The 17,706-nt window shown below is 37.4% G+C and overlaps 1 non-coding gene across 1 annotated transcript; it reads left to right on the top strand.

The window, feature by feature from the left end:
• Positions 1–736: 736 nt before the first annotated feature.
• LOC129032187 (U6 spliceosomal RNA) lies at positions 737–843 on the top strand. Its single transcript, XR_008501214.1, has one exon. It is a non-coding gene; the product is annotated as a U6 spliceosomal RNA (small nuclear RNA).
• Positions 844–17,706: the final 16,863 nt, after the last annotated feature.

Raw genomic sequence — 17,706 nt, forward strand, 5'->3', positions numbered from 1 at the left:
TCCCAGCAGTTTCCAAACAGGCATTCAACAAAATCTAACATCTATTACTTATTTTTTTTTAAAAAAAAAAAAAAAAAGGTATGGCAGAGACTGTTACTATTCATCAAACATTTATGTGCTTCATAATCTTTCTCAGTCCCTTGAATCTAAGTGGTCTAGGCATATGACTAATTCTTACCAATTAAACACTGGAAGAAAGAAGAACAGGTGTGCTCTCTCCGCATGCAATCTCATGCAGGTGGTTGAAAGAAAAAAAGAGCTGGTGGAGTTAGAATTTGGAAGCAGGCTGGGCCCCTGGGACACTATTTGGGAAGAAACTATTACATACTATGACATGAGCAAGGGACAAACCTTCGTTGTATTAAACCATAGAGATTTCACAGTGCTTTTGTTATTGCAGCATAGCCTTGTGTTACCCCCAACTAATATAACTGATACAACTCTTCTGAATCAAAAGACAGAATCACATTTAATATTTTCCAAACTAAAATTACATAGAACGATTGCTCTGTGATCTTCGGAAAAATGGTGCCCTGCATACCTGATCTCTCTTTTAATAATTTTCAGCACACATTTGCATATTAAAGGTTCTGAGAAGTCCTGTAGAAAAATTTGTATCTTTGTTGAATTCAACATTTCACAAACTTATTTCACAATTTCATCTTTTAAATAGTGAAACACCTATTAACCAACGAAATTGTATTCTATAGAACAAATTGAAGAAAATAAGGCACTTGTGCTCATTTTGACAGCATATATACTAAAATTAGAATGATACAGAGAAGATTCTCATGTCCCCTGTGCAAGGTTGATATACAAATTTGTGAAACATTCCATTTTTTTTAATGAAAAAAGAAGAAAGAGTATTTTTCTAAAAAAGAGAAAATACAGCACTGGAAGCATTTTTATGAGATTCAAAAACAGACCAAAATAGCCACAGTTTTTGCTGACTAAAGTTTATATTCAAAGACTTTTTATCATAGCTTTATTTATAGTATAAAACAAACAATAGATAAATGCATATCTCTAGGCAGAGATATATTTAAGCAATAAATATAAAATGAATTAATAGCATTTTAAAATAGCATTGAATTCCTGAAAAATTCATATATTGCTGGATTAAGAAAGTGGGATATAAAATTATACATATAGTATAGGGCAGGTCAATATACACATATATTCACACCCAGACAAAGAAATACACCAAATATTAACAGTAGTTATCTCTGGAGGCTGGAATCAGAGGTAATATTTCATTTTATTCTTCATACTTTTTAATATTTTAATCAGAAATATTAAACATTATTTTTAAAAGAAATATAGAAAAAGAACAGTTTCTTACAAAATGTCTGCTTTGTCTTTCAGCTAGCACCTTATTATTAAAATGCTGATTGAGGAGTAATAATCTCTTTCAGCAAGTAACATCTCATATTCATGCAAAAATAATCTTAATACTATTTTTAATAAGAAAAATGTGCTCAAGTTGAACAGTTTTTATCAAATACTTGATGTGAGTATGTAAAGGAGAAATTGACTTCGTAAAAACTGTACTATAAAACAAAATGTTACAATCGCTGATAAGATTTGGAGAGGAAAAGAGAGTCTGGGGGCTGGCAGCCAGAAGAGTGGCCTGAAGCTCCAGGGAGTTCATCCCCAGAGTGTGGCCTAGAGGCAGGTAGCAATGTGGTCCAATAGAGTCCCACCATCACCACCACCATCACCACCATCAATAACATACACACAGATGCATGCACACACACCTTCACACTTCACAATGCAAGTTTCTTGAAAGGCCCTTTTCCTTTTTTGTTCTATGCCTTCCTTAAAGTTTGCAGCTGCCCGTTTCCTCCTTCCAGGATTTTCTCTATCTAAAATTCCTCTGTTAAAATAAGTATCTGAGAGAGCTTTCACTGCATCATTTCCAACACAAATTTATGGCCAGTAGTAGAATCACTAGGAGTTAACTCACTGACTACTTCATCATCTTCATTGTGTAAAAGTGGTTGCCTCATGGGTTACAATGATGAATAAATGGCATTAATTAAATGTGTTATGTAATTGTTCATCATTGTTAATTAAAGTTTTTCCCAACTATTTTGATTCTATGTGATCTATTATCACTAAAAAATACTATTCTGTTGTGTCTAAAAGAGTCCAATGGAAGCTTACATAGCAGAGTAAAAAAAGTTTGTCTCCATGGACAAGTTGTAAAAATATACTAGTTTTTTAAATTTTAAATTGCCCATTGACCTTTCTAAATCCTACACTGGAGGTGACCATTTCCGTTTTTTAAAAGTCACTTATGACATTGCCAGTATGTGGTTGGTAAAGCATTTTTTTTTAACTGTAAGTTTTGGGATACAAGTGCAGAATGTGTATGTTTGTTACATAGGTATACATATGCCATGGTGGTGTGCTGCACCTATCAACCCATCATCTAGGTTTTAAGCCCTGCATGCTTTAGCTATTTGTCCTAATACTCTCACTTCCTTCATCCCCCAACCCCTCACTGGCCCCAGTGTGTGTTGTTTCCCTCCCAGTGTCTATGTGTTCTCATTGTTCAAGCCGCACTTATAAGTGAGAACATGCAGTGTTTAGTTTTCCGTTCCTGTATTAGTTTGTTGAGAATGATGGCTTCCAGCTTCAACCATGTCCCTGCAAAGGACATGATCTCATTCCTTCTTATGGCTGCATAGGATTCCATGGTGTACATGTACCACATTTTCTTTATCCAGTCTATCATTGATGGGCATTTGGGTTGGTTCCATGTCTTTGATATTGTAAATAGTGCTGCAGTAAACATACCTGTGCATGTGTCTTTACAGTAGAATGATTTGTATTCCTTTGGGTATATACCCAGCAATCCCATTGTGAGTTAGAACATGCTCCTTTAGCTCAGCACAGTTTGTTATTACTCACTTCCTGAAGCCTACTTCTGTCAATTCATCCATCTAATCCTCTATCTGGTTATGTGCCCTTGCTGAAGAGATGTTGTGATCATTTGGAGGAAAAGAGGCACTCTGGTCTTTTGGCCTTTCAGAGTTTTTTCATTGATTCTTTCTCATCTCCGTGAGTTTGTCTAGTTTTGATCTTTGAGGCTGGTGACCCTTGGATGGGGTTTTTTCTGGGAACTCTTTTTGTTGATGCTGTTATTGTTGCTTTCTGTCTGTTTGTTTTTCTTTCAATGGTCAGATTCCTCTTTTGTGGGGCTGCTGTGGTTTGCTGGGGGTTCACTTCAGGCCCTATTCATCTGGTTTGCTCCTGTGCCTGGAGATGTCACTTGAGGAGGCTGCAGAACAGCAAAGATAGGTGCCTGCCCTTTCCTCTGGGATCTCTTATCTCGAGGTGCACTGATCTGATGCCAGTAGGAATGCTTCTATGTAGGGTGTCTGACAACCCCTGTTGGAGGGTTTCAGCCAGTTGGGTGGCACAGGGAGCAGGACCCATTCAATGAAGCACTTTGACTGTCCCTTAGTGGAGAGGGTGTGCTTCACTGGGTGGAAGCCCACTCGTTTGGACTGCCTGGATTCCTCCAGTAAATTTTTTTAACCTATTTCTAATGACTTCCATAACAGGAGTTAGCTGAAAATTCCTACTGTAAGCTGGATATACATATATATGCCATATATATGCATCTATTATGCTTAATCTAGCCACATATATATCTCTAGCCTACATGTATGTGTGTATGTATATACCTGTATATATGTGTGGATGGGTAGATAGATTAAGCATCATAGGGGCTTCTCCCTTTTTATTATTAACTACTAAAAGTATATTCTGCACAATTATACACACTCATGTGTTGAGTACTTTATAAATTATTGACAACAAATTTCTTAACATAACCTATTTTCATCTACCATCTAACTTTAGCTAGGTACTAAAAATAGGTAAACAAAGTTTATTATTATAGGAGGTAACACACACCCAAAAGACAACTATATTATAGAAAATCATAAAATATGCTCCAAAGGCACCAAAATTTACATGGATTTTATCCTTTTTATGTATATTTTTTCTCTGTCAATCTCCATTAAAGCAGTAAGTTGATAGTTTATGGGAAATAAAATTCTATTTTTCTCTGTCAGGCTTTCACATTGCCAATCTTAATTGATCACTGTTTTAGCAAGATGGCAGCCCCCACTTTAAAGCTAAGAAACGCCACTGGGCATGGAGTGAGATGTTGCTTTAAACATGCTCACAACCACATTGTTGTTTTCATAGTTTGTCGTGGGGTAGGGTAAGGAATGGAGAAAGTTAAGTACCTATTACAGTGTCAGCAGACATACTACTGAGATGAATCTATTTTGACCTTTGTTCACATTCCATCTGCTCTAGTGACTAGGGTGAGTTCACAGGTTTACAATGAGTCAGGCTTCATTTACATTCTCAAAAATATTTGCACTTTGGAATATTTGACAGTAACACACCCCGAGTGTGGAAACTAAGTGACTGAAGGATTTACTAAAGATGTTGCTTCAAGCGATGAAGGTGATCAAGTAGGGCTTCTGCACTAAAAGTACCTCAATGTCATGAGGTAGCCCCTGAACCAACCATGTCATCATACAATTGCCCCCAGCCAAATCATGACATGTTCCCAATAGAGATGAAAGCAATTAAAATAAATATCAAGAGCAATCTTGAGAAGGCGATAAACCACAAAATTCTACCTTCTAAGTAGAGGTATACACAAAGGAAAAGAGGATTACTCCCTTGCCTTGAGGATGAAGTGGAAATCCAGGGAGAGCACAGATGGCAGGGATAGAACTACACTTCCGGGTTGATAACTGCAGGAAAAACTCTGTCTTTAGGGTCAAATGGTAGAAGCACTCCCTTCTCCTTTAGCGCTCCCTAGTCACAAGAACCATCAAAAGCAAATGAAAGGAATTGCCCCTACACTAGAAACAGCAAATGACTCAGAGAATCCTTACTGAGCAACTACCCCTCCCAAGTACCTCCGAACGTGCTTCATCTTAGTTTCTTTAGCTGGTTCCCCTCATTTGTTTGATCTCTAAATGGGGGAGGTTTCAGTTCTTAAAAATCTCTTTATAATCTATAATTAACTTTGTTTGATACTTATTCAGTCCCAGAGTTTTCAATATTGTCTATTCATAGGATAAAAATTTTTCAAATTTTCTATAGCCCTAAGCTCTTGATTTAAATACAAACTTACCTACTTAACATCTCCAGCAAATTATCAAATAAGCATCTCAAACTTATCGTATCTCAAACTTATTTCCCCTTCCCAGCCTATCCATTCTGTAATTAACTTATTTTAGTAATCAGCACATCCATTCTGCTGTTAACTAAGCCCAAAGTCCTTGAAGTCATCTTTGGTTTCCCTCTTTTCTTAACAAATCCTTCAGCAAATGTGTCAGTGCTTTGCATATGTCCAAAATCCAACCACTTCTCAATGCTTCCACAAACTTCATCCAAGCACAACCATTTCTTGCTTAAACAGTTGCATCAGCATCCTTAGCTGATCTCATTAATTTCATACCTGCCCCACTACAGACAATTACACAGACACAGTAACCAGGGTGATGCCACTAAGACATAAGTCTGCCCATGTCACTCCTCTACCGAAAACCCATCAAAGACTCCCATGTCTTTAGAGTAAAATCCCAAGTGTTTGCCAGGGTATATCAGGACTTACTGACCTGGACTCCCGGAGCTCTGCCTTTCACTCTACTTTCCACCAACTCACTCTGGCGCACACACCCTGGCCTCCTTGCTCTTCCTTAATCACTGCAAGCTCACTCCTGCCTTGGGGTCCTTGGACTTGCTAGTACCTCTGCATAAAATGCTCCTCTACAAAGATGCTTCTTCCTTCAGATCTCCACACAAAGGTCATCTCCTCAAAGAGGCTTTTGGTGATCAGCATTTATCCCTCTTTTCTGGCTTTATGTCTCACTAGAGTACTTATCACCATCAGACATATTTTGCATTGTTTATATTTTTATTATCTTTCTCTCCTGAATAGAATGTTAGATTTTTGAGCACAAGGATTTTGTTTATTATCATTACCACATTGTGCTCAGAACATACGACAATACCTGGAACACAGAAAGTGTCCAATACATATTTTGAATGAAATAACATATCAACACAGCTCCTGTCTTCAAGGAACTCACCAGCAAGTAAGGGAAATCATGATATGCACAGCTAGCTATAATGCAAGCCAACTGGGATTAAACAGATTACAGAGTAGCACACACAGGAGACAAAATTAATTCTAGCTGGGGTTAGAGAAGGGTCAACGTTTTCTCATGTACACATACATTCAGATATACACATGAGTATTTAAATTAGGCTGAAAGAAGTAAATAAGATCTCAACAAGAAGAGACATGGAGACCAGCATGGGCACAGGGCAAAAACTTGAGTGTTTAAATGATCCTGAGTGGCTGCCATCTGGAAGCTAAGTACAAGGGAAAGGAGAAGAGGCTGGAAAAAAAGAGTGAGCCAGATTTTTGAGGGGTCTTGAATGCAACGAAAGGTGATACTGTTTTGTGCAGCCATGAAATATTTGTTAAGGAACTCCTTTTGGCCAAACTCTGTGCTCAGTGCTGGGAATGTAGAAATGACATCCCCAGTCCCTGTGCTCAGGAAATATACAGCAGAACACAGGATATGTAAATGTGCAGACCAATGAGTGCCATAACGTGTTATGAGTGTCCTAACAGCCACCTGAGGGCAACATGATGAAGGAGTAAGAATCCTATAGTGTAGAGAGGAACTTCCAGAAAGATCTTATGGAGAACAGGAGTCAAGGAATTTTGAGCTGGAGATTAAAATAGTGGGCTCTAAATTTTAGAAAGATTGTACAAATTATGGTAGGCAATTAATCAGAAGGGAGAAAGACTGGGGAAAAACAAAAGGCAATTTTCTTCTGGGTAAGCGTGAAAAGCCTAATCAAATTACCTTATCTTAGACCTGGAAAGATATCTTAATCCTATCCCCTGTATTAAAGTGTACTTACCTTCCCATAAATTTCCTAAAGATAAACCAGTCTCATCTGAGTAGAAGGAAAGATGATTAAAATCCTCCTACTGGGTGATATATTACATTTCTCTTTAAATTAAAACACGTAAGAAATCTAGAAAAAGCTGTGAAAAAATTATCAAGGCAAGTGCAGAAGAAGAACAATGTGGACCAGTATTTCATGTGTAATGACATACAACATGGTATTATGTTGAATGGTCTTTAAGAAGGATGTAATTACATCACAGCACCATCTTTTATGTACATTACTTGTATATTCTCAATAACCAAACCAAAAAAAAAACTTGCAATATGCTCTGTTCCCATCCTTCTGCAAATCCTCTTCAAGATTTCAAGATGTTAGTTCTGACAAGTTCAAATCATAATCATGGTAATTAGTATTTGACACTCACAGCCTCTTCACCAACAGTACATGTTGTTCATTTGTCAACGTATAGTTTCAGTATAGAAAATATTTATCATATATAAGAACCATATTTTGAGCCATTTAGGAACATTTTGATAATCTAAACATACTGAAGGGTGCTTCCACCACTGATTTTTCCCTATGAACTATTTCTATCTTGTTAAGAAGTAATTTTATAAGCTAAATCAATTTTCAAATTCCTGTGTTTGTTGCATTGAGTCTATCAGAATTATTCTCTGACTCACAGAAATGGAGTCACAAAATTGACCTGACTTTAAAAAAAATTAAAGTGAGTTAATGTAATTCTCATATATATGAACACATTATGTGTCAATTCTCTGGTCATTACAAATACACAAAAAAAGGATATATCATTGTTTGATGTAACATTCTGTATCTTTCTCCTTTTCTATAAAAACTAAGTACAGCCCAATGATATTGTTATACAGATACATATTTTCTCATGGTAATTCAAAGCCATTGCATCTCTCTGCTTTCTTACAACAATTACTTTAGTTGGGATGGCATAATAAGACTTCTTCTCTAGACCAGCATGGATATTTCCTTAGACCATCAGAGTCAGGTTCAAGGTCAATGGCACCTACATTCATTAGCTGTATTAGTCAGTCTTCACACTGCCAATAAAGACATACCCAAAACTGGGTAATTTATAAAGAAAAAGAAGTTTAATGGACTCATAGATCCACGTGGCTGGGGAGGCCTCACAATCATGGCAGAAGACAAAAGGCACATCTTACATAGCTGCAGACAAGAAAGAATGAGAATCAGTGAAAGGGATTTCCCCTATAAAACCATCAGCTCTGGTGAGACTTATTCACTACTAGGAGAACAGTATGGGGGAAACTGCCCCCATGATTCAATTATTTCCCACCAAGGCCCTCCCACAACACATGGAAATTATGGGAGCTACAATTCAAGATGAGATTTGGGTGCAGACACAGCCAAACCATTCATTATCTAATTGAGAAGAAACACAAGCATGAGGTATAGCAACCTTAACAGTAGTTGTAAGTTAAAGAGTTGTTTGTCACCATGAATTTAATTTTAGAATATTTACTATCTGCCCTTCTCTGTTAAGTTGGCTCAACAGGTATAACCACTTTGATGCCTATTTATTAGGATCTGTGTATCTCACTCAGTTTCCCTCCCAAAGTCACCAGGGCTAAAAAGCAGCCAGTGCATGCCACCATCTCTTCTGGGTAGGCAGCCAGATACCTGGGAGTTGGTGGCTCCTAGGTGAGCTTTTCTGACCACGGTTTGGCCAGGCACTCCCATAAGGGAGGCTGTGAACACATGCTTGTGGCCATTTGGCGGCTTCCCCACAAACATCAACTGGAGACTGCATGGTGTGTAACGTCACAGTCCTAGAGTTCTGGGATTTTACAAAGCCATTTGATAGAAAGCTGATCAAAAGAAACCATGAAAGTAAACAATAAGATAAATATACTTGGAGAAATGGGATTAGAACCTATTCTTGAAAAACAGTTCTCCCTGAAGCAGATTCCCAGGGCTTTTTTGTCCCAGAATTATCTGATACATTATTGCAGTCTGTAGGAATAACTAAAAAGTGTATGATGGTAAAAATGAGTGAAAACAGCACAAGCCTGCAAGAAACTTGAATTGAATTGAAATACACAGAGGGATTAGGTCAGAGAAAGATAAATGTATCTTTAAGCAGTGTGTGCCTGAGAAATTATGCATGATCAAAAGTCTTCCCACAGCCCCACTTATGACTAAACATCTTCAGCACAAAGAAAAATACAAACAGGTACATTTCTGTATTGCAAATGGAAATGAATAGTTCTCTATGTTTCTTTACCTTCTTACATTTGTATAGTCCTTTACAGTTTTTTTTTTTTAAACTTTCACAAACATTATATCCTTTGATCCTTACAACAACCTGGTGGGTAGGTAAAAGTTTAAAAAAAAAAAAAAAAAAGATTTGAGGAAGCCAATTTGTAGACTTGCTTAAAAGACAGTGTCCTTGACTCCACTCACCAGCTCACTAAGTTCCAGGCTGCTGGCAGTGGGATGGAGCTGGGCAAGATACATTGTTAGAACAGAAGGCACAAGATGTGTGCATGTGTGTGTGTGTGTGTGTGCATCTGTATGTGTTTGTGTGATGTGTGTGATTGCCAACTTTTTGCCTTCCAAAACAAACTCAAAAAATATCTGAATTTTCTATGATCTCAAAAGACCTGTTATCTATTTCTTCTCCCTTTAATTAACAAAAATAAAACATAGGCATGCAAAGAACATGTTACCATGAATACAACCTGGTGTGAAATCTTAGGAAAATGAGAGGAAATAGAATAATGCTCAACTTTTAGCCAATGTGAGACATGAAAAATATTCATGCAGTACATATTGGTAGAATCCATCCAGAGGCACCTGTAAAACAAATTTGGAGAAAGTCCTCTATGTTAGGCCGGTTTTTATTAAACAACTGTTTTTCAAGCAACATGCTCCTCTTTAGGAATATTTAGGTATTAAAACCTTGATTTCTCTAATATTTAAAGAGTCATTGCCCTTGAGTGTATATCTGTGTAGACGCAACATTTCATGGTAGACAACCATCTATTTTAATTTTAATGTTAAATACAGCTATATTTTCAACTAGACACTTCTATCTGGGTGTCCTTATAAGCATCTACAATGCAAACTTTTAAAACTATTCTCACAATTTTTTCCTCAAACTAAGATCTACTATAGCATCTCTCTCAATAAATGGCATAACTGCATGCAATCTTCCAAGCTGTAAACCTTGTTCCCTGGTCAGTTTCCTTTCCTTCTCATCTGCACATCATTTAGTCCCATTGATTTCACTTCCATAACATGCCACACATAATTGTCCTTTGCTCTAGCCCCACTGCTGTTATTTCAGTCCAAGTGAAAAGGTAACAAGGGTCTAGATTCTTTCAGAGGCTCTCTCGAGAACCCATGGGATAAAGTCCCAGGTCCCAACCATGGCCTGCACGGCTCTTGCTTTATGGTCTAGTTTCCACCTAGTTTTCCAGACTAGGCTACTGAAACCTAATTCCAGCCACACTGAACTTCCTGCAGCTCCCCAAATCCCATAAAGTCTTATTGCTCTCTATACTTTCGCTCTTTTTTTGTACATTCTGCATAAAATGCACTTTCCCCAGCCCTATCTTCATTTGTTTCAAAATTCAGCTTAAACACCGCCTCCTCTGTGAAAGCTCCTCAATTCTCATAGACTTGTATGCCTGAGTTACTCTTGCCTTTATTATTATTGTTACTATTATCTGTGGCCTTTTGTTTATAATTTAATGTTTTTCCCATTCCTAGTTTATTTATTTATTTATTTTATTTATTTTGATTTTTATTTTTATTGAGATGGAATCTCGCTCATTTCACAGGCTGGAATGCAGTGATGTGATCTTGGCTCACTGCAACCTCTGCCCCCCGGGTTCAAGCAATTCTCCTGCCTCAGTCTCTGGAGTAGCTGGGATTACAGGTGCCTGCCACCACACCCAGCTAATTTTTGTATTTGTAGTAGAGACAGGGTTTTGCCATGTTGGCCAGGCTGGTCTCAAACTCCTGACCTCAGGTGATCTGCCCACCTTGGCCTCCCAAAGTGCTGGGATTACAAGTATGAACCACCGTGCCTGGCTCCCATTACCAGTTTAAAAATTATGTACTCTGTTATTATTATTTTATTTTTCACCTATGAAATTTTATTATGTATACTTAATAAACTAACATAAATTAATATCTTAATCCTTTTCCTGAACAATACAAGGACTTTAAACCCATTTTAAAGACTCTTGATCCACATATTATTGTTGTCCAGTATTTTAAAAGTAAAATGTTTTTTTCTTTTATTCTACAAATCAGTTGCTATTATTATCATTATTTCATGAGACTGTTGATACACGTTTACCCATTACTGCCCACCAGTTCTTTCTTTTTATTGGCGCACTCATTTAATTACATTGCTGAAACCCTGCCACTTTTTTAAATATAAAAACATTTCTATTTCCCTTTATTGTTGAGAAACAGTTTTAAGATAGTTTTACTAAGTACTCAATTTTAGGTTGGCAACTAGGTTAGTTAGTAGCCCACATAGACAAGAAAAAAATAAAAGATGGTTTAGCGTGATGATGAAAAAAATTTTCACTCTATCCCATTCATCTTGCAATTTACCTTATCACTATTGAGTGAAGGGACGCCTGGTTTGAAGACTATAGTGAAGGATAGTTATTGCTGCCTCTGCACCAGTCTGGAGTGCTGCCTTTAGTAAGCTCCCTAAGACTCAGCCCTGGTACTCTTCCTAGTAGGTTGTCTAACCCACACCTGAACAAAGGCAGCAATGCTCTGTTCACAAAATGTATGCTAATACTATGACAGGGAAATCAGATTCAAAATTTTCTTTACTAGATGAAGACTATTCCTACAAAGACGGAAATTAAGTGTTAGGTATAAACGATAGGCAGCTTCTTAAGGAGAAAAAAAAAAGGTGAAAAGGAATTTTTAAAGGAAAAAATGAGAGGTATAGTTAACCAAAGTTGTATATGAATTTTTTTGTTTGTTTTGGGCTTTCTTTTTTTTTTTTTTTTTTAACAAGTCAGACACCTTTAGAGTATTATACCCCATTTAAGTCATCAAGCTCACTCTCACAGAGTATGGATATCAGGGAGAAAGTTCAGAAAAGAATTACAAAGAGTACTTAAGGAAGGGGAAGTTAGAGAATTTTAGGCTAGGAAAGAGATGTCAAAATCACAGCAAGGAGATGACTAGTGATTTGAGATACTTTAAGAAGTTAATACAAAGGATATCCAAGTTCTCCCCATCAGTGATGGACCAAAATCAGAGAACATTGTCAAAATCAAAGAGGAAGAGATTTGGGTTTAGGAAAAAGAATCGTTTGACTTCTTGAGTGATAAAACTCTGAATGACTACTTAGCAAGGTTATGCAACTTTCCAAGAGAGATTGAAAACTGTCTATTTTGAAAGCCTTAAGCACTCAGCTTCCTGCAGGAAGGTGCATGCATCATATACTTTCTCAAGAATACTTCGGTTCTGTGAGTTAATGGCATTATCTTATATTCATCATATATTTGCACAGTGTCCTGAAAAGCACAGTACACTCTATGCTTATTTAATACTCTCAAGTTTCTTCTCCAGAGCAAAAATATCACAACAGGTTTAAACTTTCCTCATAGCAGATATATTTGATGTCTTTAACCATTTTTGTATCCATCAGCCAGACCCTCCTCAATTTCTTAGTAACTTCTAATAAATATGGAGCACCAAAAAATACACAGTCTTCAACAGGATCTCAGGCAATGCCAAGTCAAAATAGGCAGATTACTCCATGGCTTCTGCATGTCTTGCATCTATTAATACATCCTAGAATCATGTTTGCACTTTTAATAACAGCACTAGGCTGCTGACTCACATTCAGTCATGTCTACTTCCTTTGTATGTACATAATTATTCCCTGTCTTGTGTCAGCTTGGTTTGTTTTTATCCATAATCTCAACCTGTTTAGCTTGGCCACTCTAAATTTTTGAGTTCACTGAATTGTTTTTCAGGCTTCCATGTATCAATAACACTGCCAAAATGAGGACTTTCTTTTCTAATTTTCAAATAATCAAGCATAAGGGGAGTTGGGGAAAGTTCGATAATTTTTTTTTTCAATTATTTAGGAGGCTCTCTGCTAGCTGTTTAGGGTAAAATAGACCTAGTTCCTGCTTCCTGAGAGATTACAGTCTATCAGAGACAGATATCAATAAATAGTAAACAAACCCTATACGTGAAGTTCTATGATAGGAGAGGTAGACAGCAACCAGACAAAGGGGGACTGGGCACAGACAGACTTATGGAGCTAGACGCTGTGGCTCCATGTTGCAGTACCACCTGACCTCCAAAGAGAAGGGTACATAAGAAGGAAAGTCTAAAAGCCTGAGAAATTGTACAAATACGTCAATTAGCTCCTTTAATTCTCATGGCAATCCTGTAGGGCAAGTGTTATTATTCCAACTTTCTAGATGAGGAAACAGCAATGTAATAGGGTAGGCAACTTATCTGAGGTCACATACCTCCAGCTAATAAGTAACAGAACTGGATTTCCAGTGCAGGTCTATATGACTCCAAAGTCCGCGTATCAGAACATGCTGCTTTTCAAACATTCCCTCATGTTTCTGATTTACTAACACAAATGTCACATAGGAAGAAATCTAAAATTTCAGAAGTCCAGATAGTGTCTACTGCTTCCTCTTTACGTGGCATTCAGTCAAATAATGACATCAAACTGACTTGATACAAGCTCATCCCAAACTATTCTGGTAACTTCCTGATACTCTGAATTCAGGAAGTCAACTATCTGATGACTTGCTGGTTATGTTTCCAGGTTGCAAAAATATAATAATCCATCCATAATTTTAAGGGCCAATATTTGTTCCAGTTTTTTTAAATGCATCATATTTTCCCATCTCATGGACTTTTTTTTTTTTTTACTTTTGAGGAGAATATTCTACAGTTAATAACAGTGCAAAGCACTCAAGAATTTTAGCAGTAGCTTGAGTATCTATTTAGATGGTTCAGTGATCATAGTTTCCTGTCAAAAGCAGGTAGCTAATATTTAATATGTATTTAAATAGGAAAAGGAAACAATCCAGGAAATCAATGTAGTACATATAATTAATAAATGATGTCTGAAATTTTATGTTCAATTCCTGTTACTGTCATTCATCCAACAAACACAATGTTTAAGCTAGTTCCTGCAATACTAATAGGTCACTCTGAAAGGTCCTCAGAATGAAAGTGCACCAACAGCAATAGCTTATCCCAATTCTATACTTGACAGGGCATTGGTTCTCCATCTGCTTGTTTCTCTGATTTCCTTTGGCTCCAAGGCTGATCCCATTACTAGTAGCATAAGCATATCTGGCCCCTAGAATTGTCTTGATAGATAATATTCTATTCTAACAGAGTCCTAGAAACACACTTTACCCTCCTCAAAATATACCAATATGAAATTTAATTTGGTATAACCACATTAGAAAAAACAATATTTACTAAAGCTTAACTTATGCATGCCCTATAACCCAGCAACAGAAATGCCTACATATGTTCACCCAAAGAGATGCACCAGAATGTTTATAGTAGTGTCATTTGTAATGTCCAAAAGTGGATGCTATCCAAATGTCCAACTACAGTAGAATGACTCAATTGTGCTGTAATCACACAGTGGAATGCTTTATTGCAACGGCAATGAATAACTATAACTACATGTAACAATAGGGATGGATCTCACAAACCTACTGATGAGTGAAAGAAGCTAGATAAAAAAGAGTACATATCATGTGAATCTATTTATGTAAAGAACAAAAACAGGCAAAATTATATTTTTCTTTGGGAAGTCTGGAAAATTGTTACCCTTAAAGAAGAGTAGAAACAGGAAGGAGTTACAAAGAGAGCTTCTAAGATGCTAGTTAATCTAAGATGCATTATTAATTGGGATGTTGGTTAATCAAATGCATGCACTTTTGTGAAAATTAATTGACTTACTTTTCTATACATGTATTATTCTTCAATAAAAGTTTTTAAGGCCCCTAAAGGCTTGAAATGTTAGCTAATTTTGAGAGTATATAATGTCACATGTGGGAGAGAAAAATTTTAAGCAAGGCTCTACATTCCAAACAGTATGAACATAAATGTCTATTTCAAGATTGACAGGGATTTCAGAACTCAAGACATTTTCATGCCTCCCTATATGTTGCCCTTAGTCTTTTTTCTGGCTGTAGCTCCTTATTTACTTCCTCTGATCATAAGTAATGTTCCACTTCTGCTCAGAGACTACCCCACACTTGAAGGACATTCCCTGGCCTGTAAGCTTCGAGAAAGGAAGGCACCAGTCCCCAAATATTATTTTGGCTCTAAATGTCCTGCCCTGGTCATGCAATCACCCTTTTTTTCCAGGGCATTCTGAGGAATCATCCCCACAATGGCCTTTCTCTCTTTGACGTCTTTAGTTTGCCTAACTCATATCTTACTGTGGCAATTAAGAGTGGGGAATCTAAGCTGTTTCACATATTATGAAACCCAAATGCTCACTTGACTTAGATGGCAGATAACACATTGTTTTTTTTTTTCACCATTTCCCAGTAAGGTCACCTCCCCTTCACAGCTCATTTACAGAATTGACCTTCCTGGGCCTCCAAAGTAGCCAAATTACAGCTGCTTCATGTTACCAGCCCCTTCCACATTTCCAGTCCTCTTTGGTAAATCATTCAGAAGCCCTTCAGCAAGCTGCTTATCTAGAGTGATATGAGGACACTTTTACAATATTAAAAATAGTTTAAATGTATGTTAAGAGAAGCCAACATAACTTCACAAGGGAAAGAAGAGAAGGAATCTAACATTTAGCAAGCACCTACTATGGGCAGAACATTATGTTCAGTACTTTGCTGGATGAGATCTTGTTTAAGCCTTATACAACCTTATAGCAAGGATATTATAATCTCCCTTTTGCAGATGAGAAAACAGAGCCTTGGAGTTTACATATATTGCCCCAAATCACACATGTAAGCCAAGTATCAGCAAATTTTCTGCAAAGATTCAATAAATAGTCTAGGCTTTGTGAGTCACACAAGGTCTCTGTCACATATTTGTCTTTATTTCTTCAGCGGTTTGCAGGCTGGTTTTTACAACCCTTTAAAAATGTAAAAACTGTTCTTAACTCCTTGATTGGATTTGGCCCAATGATGGTAGTTTGTAGACCATTTAAAGACCCCTGTCTTAAGAGGCTGGGGAGAAATATGTAACAAAACACAGGCTCTAGACTTAGTCTGAGTTTAAATTCTAATTCCATCACTTACTCATGAGCATTTAAGAAGAGTTTACAAAGTGCCAGGCAACATTCCAGGTGTTTCACATGTATTCATTTACTTAATCCTTACAACAACTCCATGAGGTAGGTCCTATTTTTCTCCCCTTCTACAGAGAAGGAAACAGAGGCCCAGAGTGATTATGTAACACCCAGATTTACACACAGCAAGTAAGCAGTGGAGCCCAGGCCATCTAGCTACAAAGCTCATGCTTTTAATGACCATGTTAATATTATCAGTTGATCATAAACTACCTGATCAGGACAAGTAAATAGATTAAACTTCTACCTCCTCCCACAAAAAAAAAGGGGTTTTAAGTGATTTTCACTGATCTTATTAGTCTTGCAAGAAAAAGACTTAGCAACTGAGACTGTTGCAACTTGGAGTAAAGCATCTAGACTCTAGAAGATGCCACCAATGCAAGATTCTACAGGTGTGTCAGGATGCAACACAGAACCCAGGCAGGGTAATTGTTCCAAGGCAAAAGGATAGACTAGATTTGCGTCCAATTAATCAAGGTCAAAGAAGTCCAAGGTGTGAGTTGGGACTCAAGGTATGAACTCAAGGTGTGAACTCAAGGTGTGAGTTGGGACTCAAGGCGGAGAATCAGGCAGGGAACAATTGGTAGGCAACCAAATGGGAAAGCAACTGGTATTGGGACCCGTGGCTAAAACATCAGGGTGTCTGGTGGAGGGACTAAGCCCTAGAAATTTGAGATCCCCCATGTCTTCCCTGAGTGAACAGCAGGACTGACTCAGTGCTTAGCAGGGTGAGTAAGGGTAGCTCTTCAGCCTTGTGTCTGCATCACGCCCAAGGGTAAAAGTCTAGGTCAGTTAAGTTCACCTACTGGAGTTAAAGACCTATAGAGACAGGGACCCAGAAAGACCCTTCAAATACATAAATCTTCAGCTCTTCAAAATCCACAATAACAAATATTGCTGTTTATTATTCTTCTAATTAGTCATCTGTGGTTCTTTATCAACCAAGGATAAGAAATACAAAGATTTTTAAAAAGAAAGGAAACTTTGTGGTCTTGTGTGGTGATGAGTTGTATGGCCTACCAGAGCCTGTGTGATCCACCCCCTGACTTCCCCACACCCTGAGACCCTTTGTGCCGGCTGTCTTCTTTCCTTGAAATGCTCACTGCTGCCCCCATCTTTATAATTTTTACAATAAGCTTAAATCTTCCACATTTTATTTTATTTTATTTTTCCCTTGGGCACACATCGCAATGTTTAGTTGTTTCTTTGCTTGTTTTAGATTGCTTGATTCTTGCCTGTGTCCCTCACTAGACTGTAAGCTCCATGACAGCAGAGATCCATCTGCTGGGTTCACTGCAGTAACTCCACCCAGCATTTAGCACAGTACTTGGCTCAATACATTTGCCCTTGATAATTACCCTTTATGAATAAATTTA

This window comes from Pongo pygmaeus, chromosome 11 (assembly GCF_028885625.2).
Source record: "Pongo pygmaeus isolate AG05252 chromosome 11, NHGRI_mPonPyg2-v2.0_pri, whole genome shotgun sequence".
Lineage (NCBI taxonomy): Eukaryota > Metazoa > Chordata > Mammalia > Primates > Hominidae > Pongo > Pongo pygmaeus.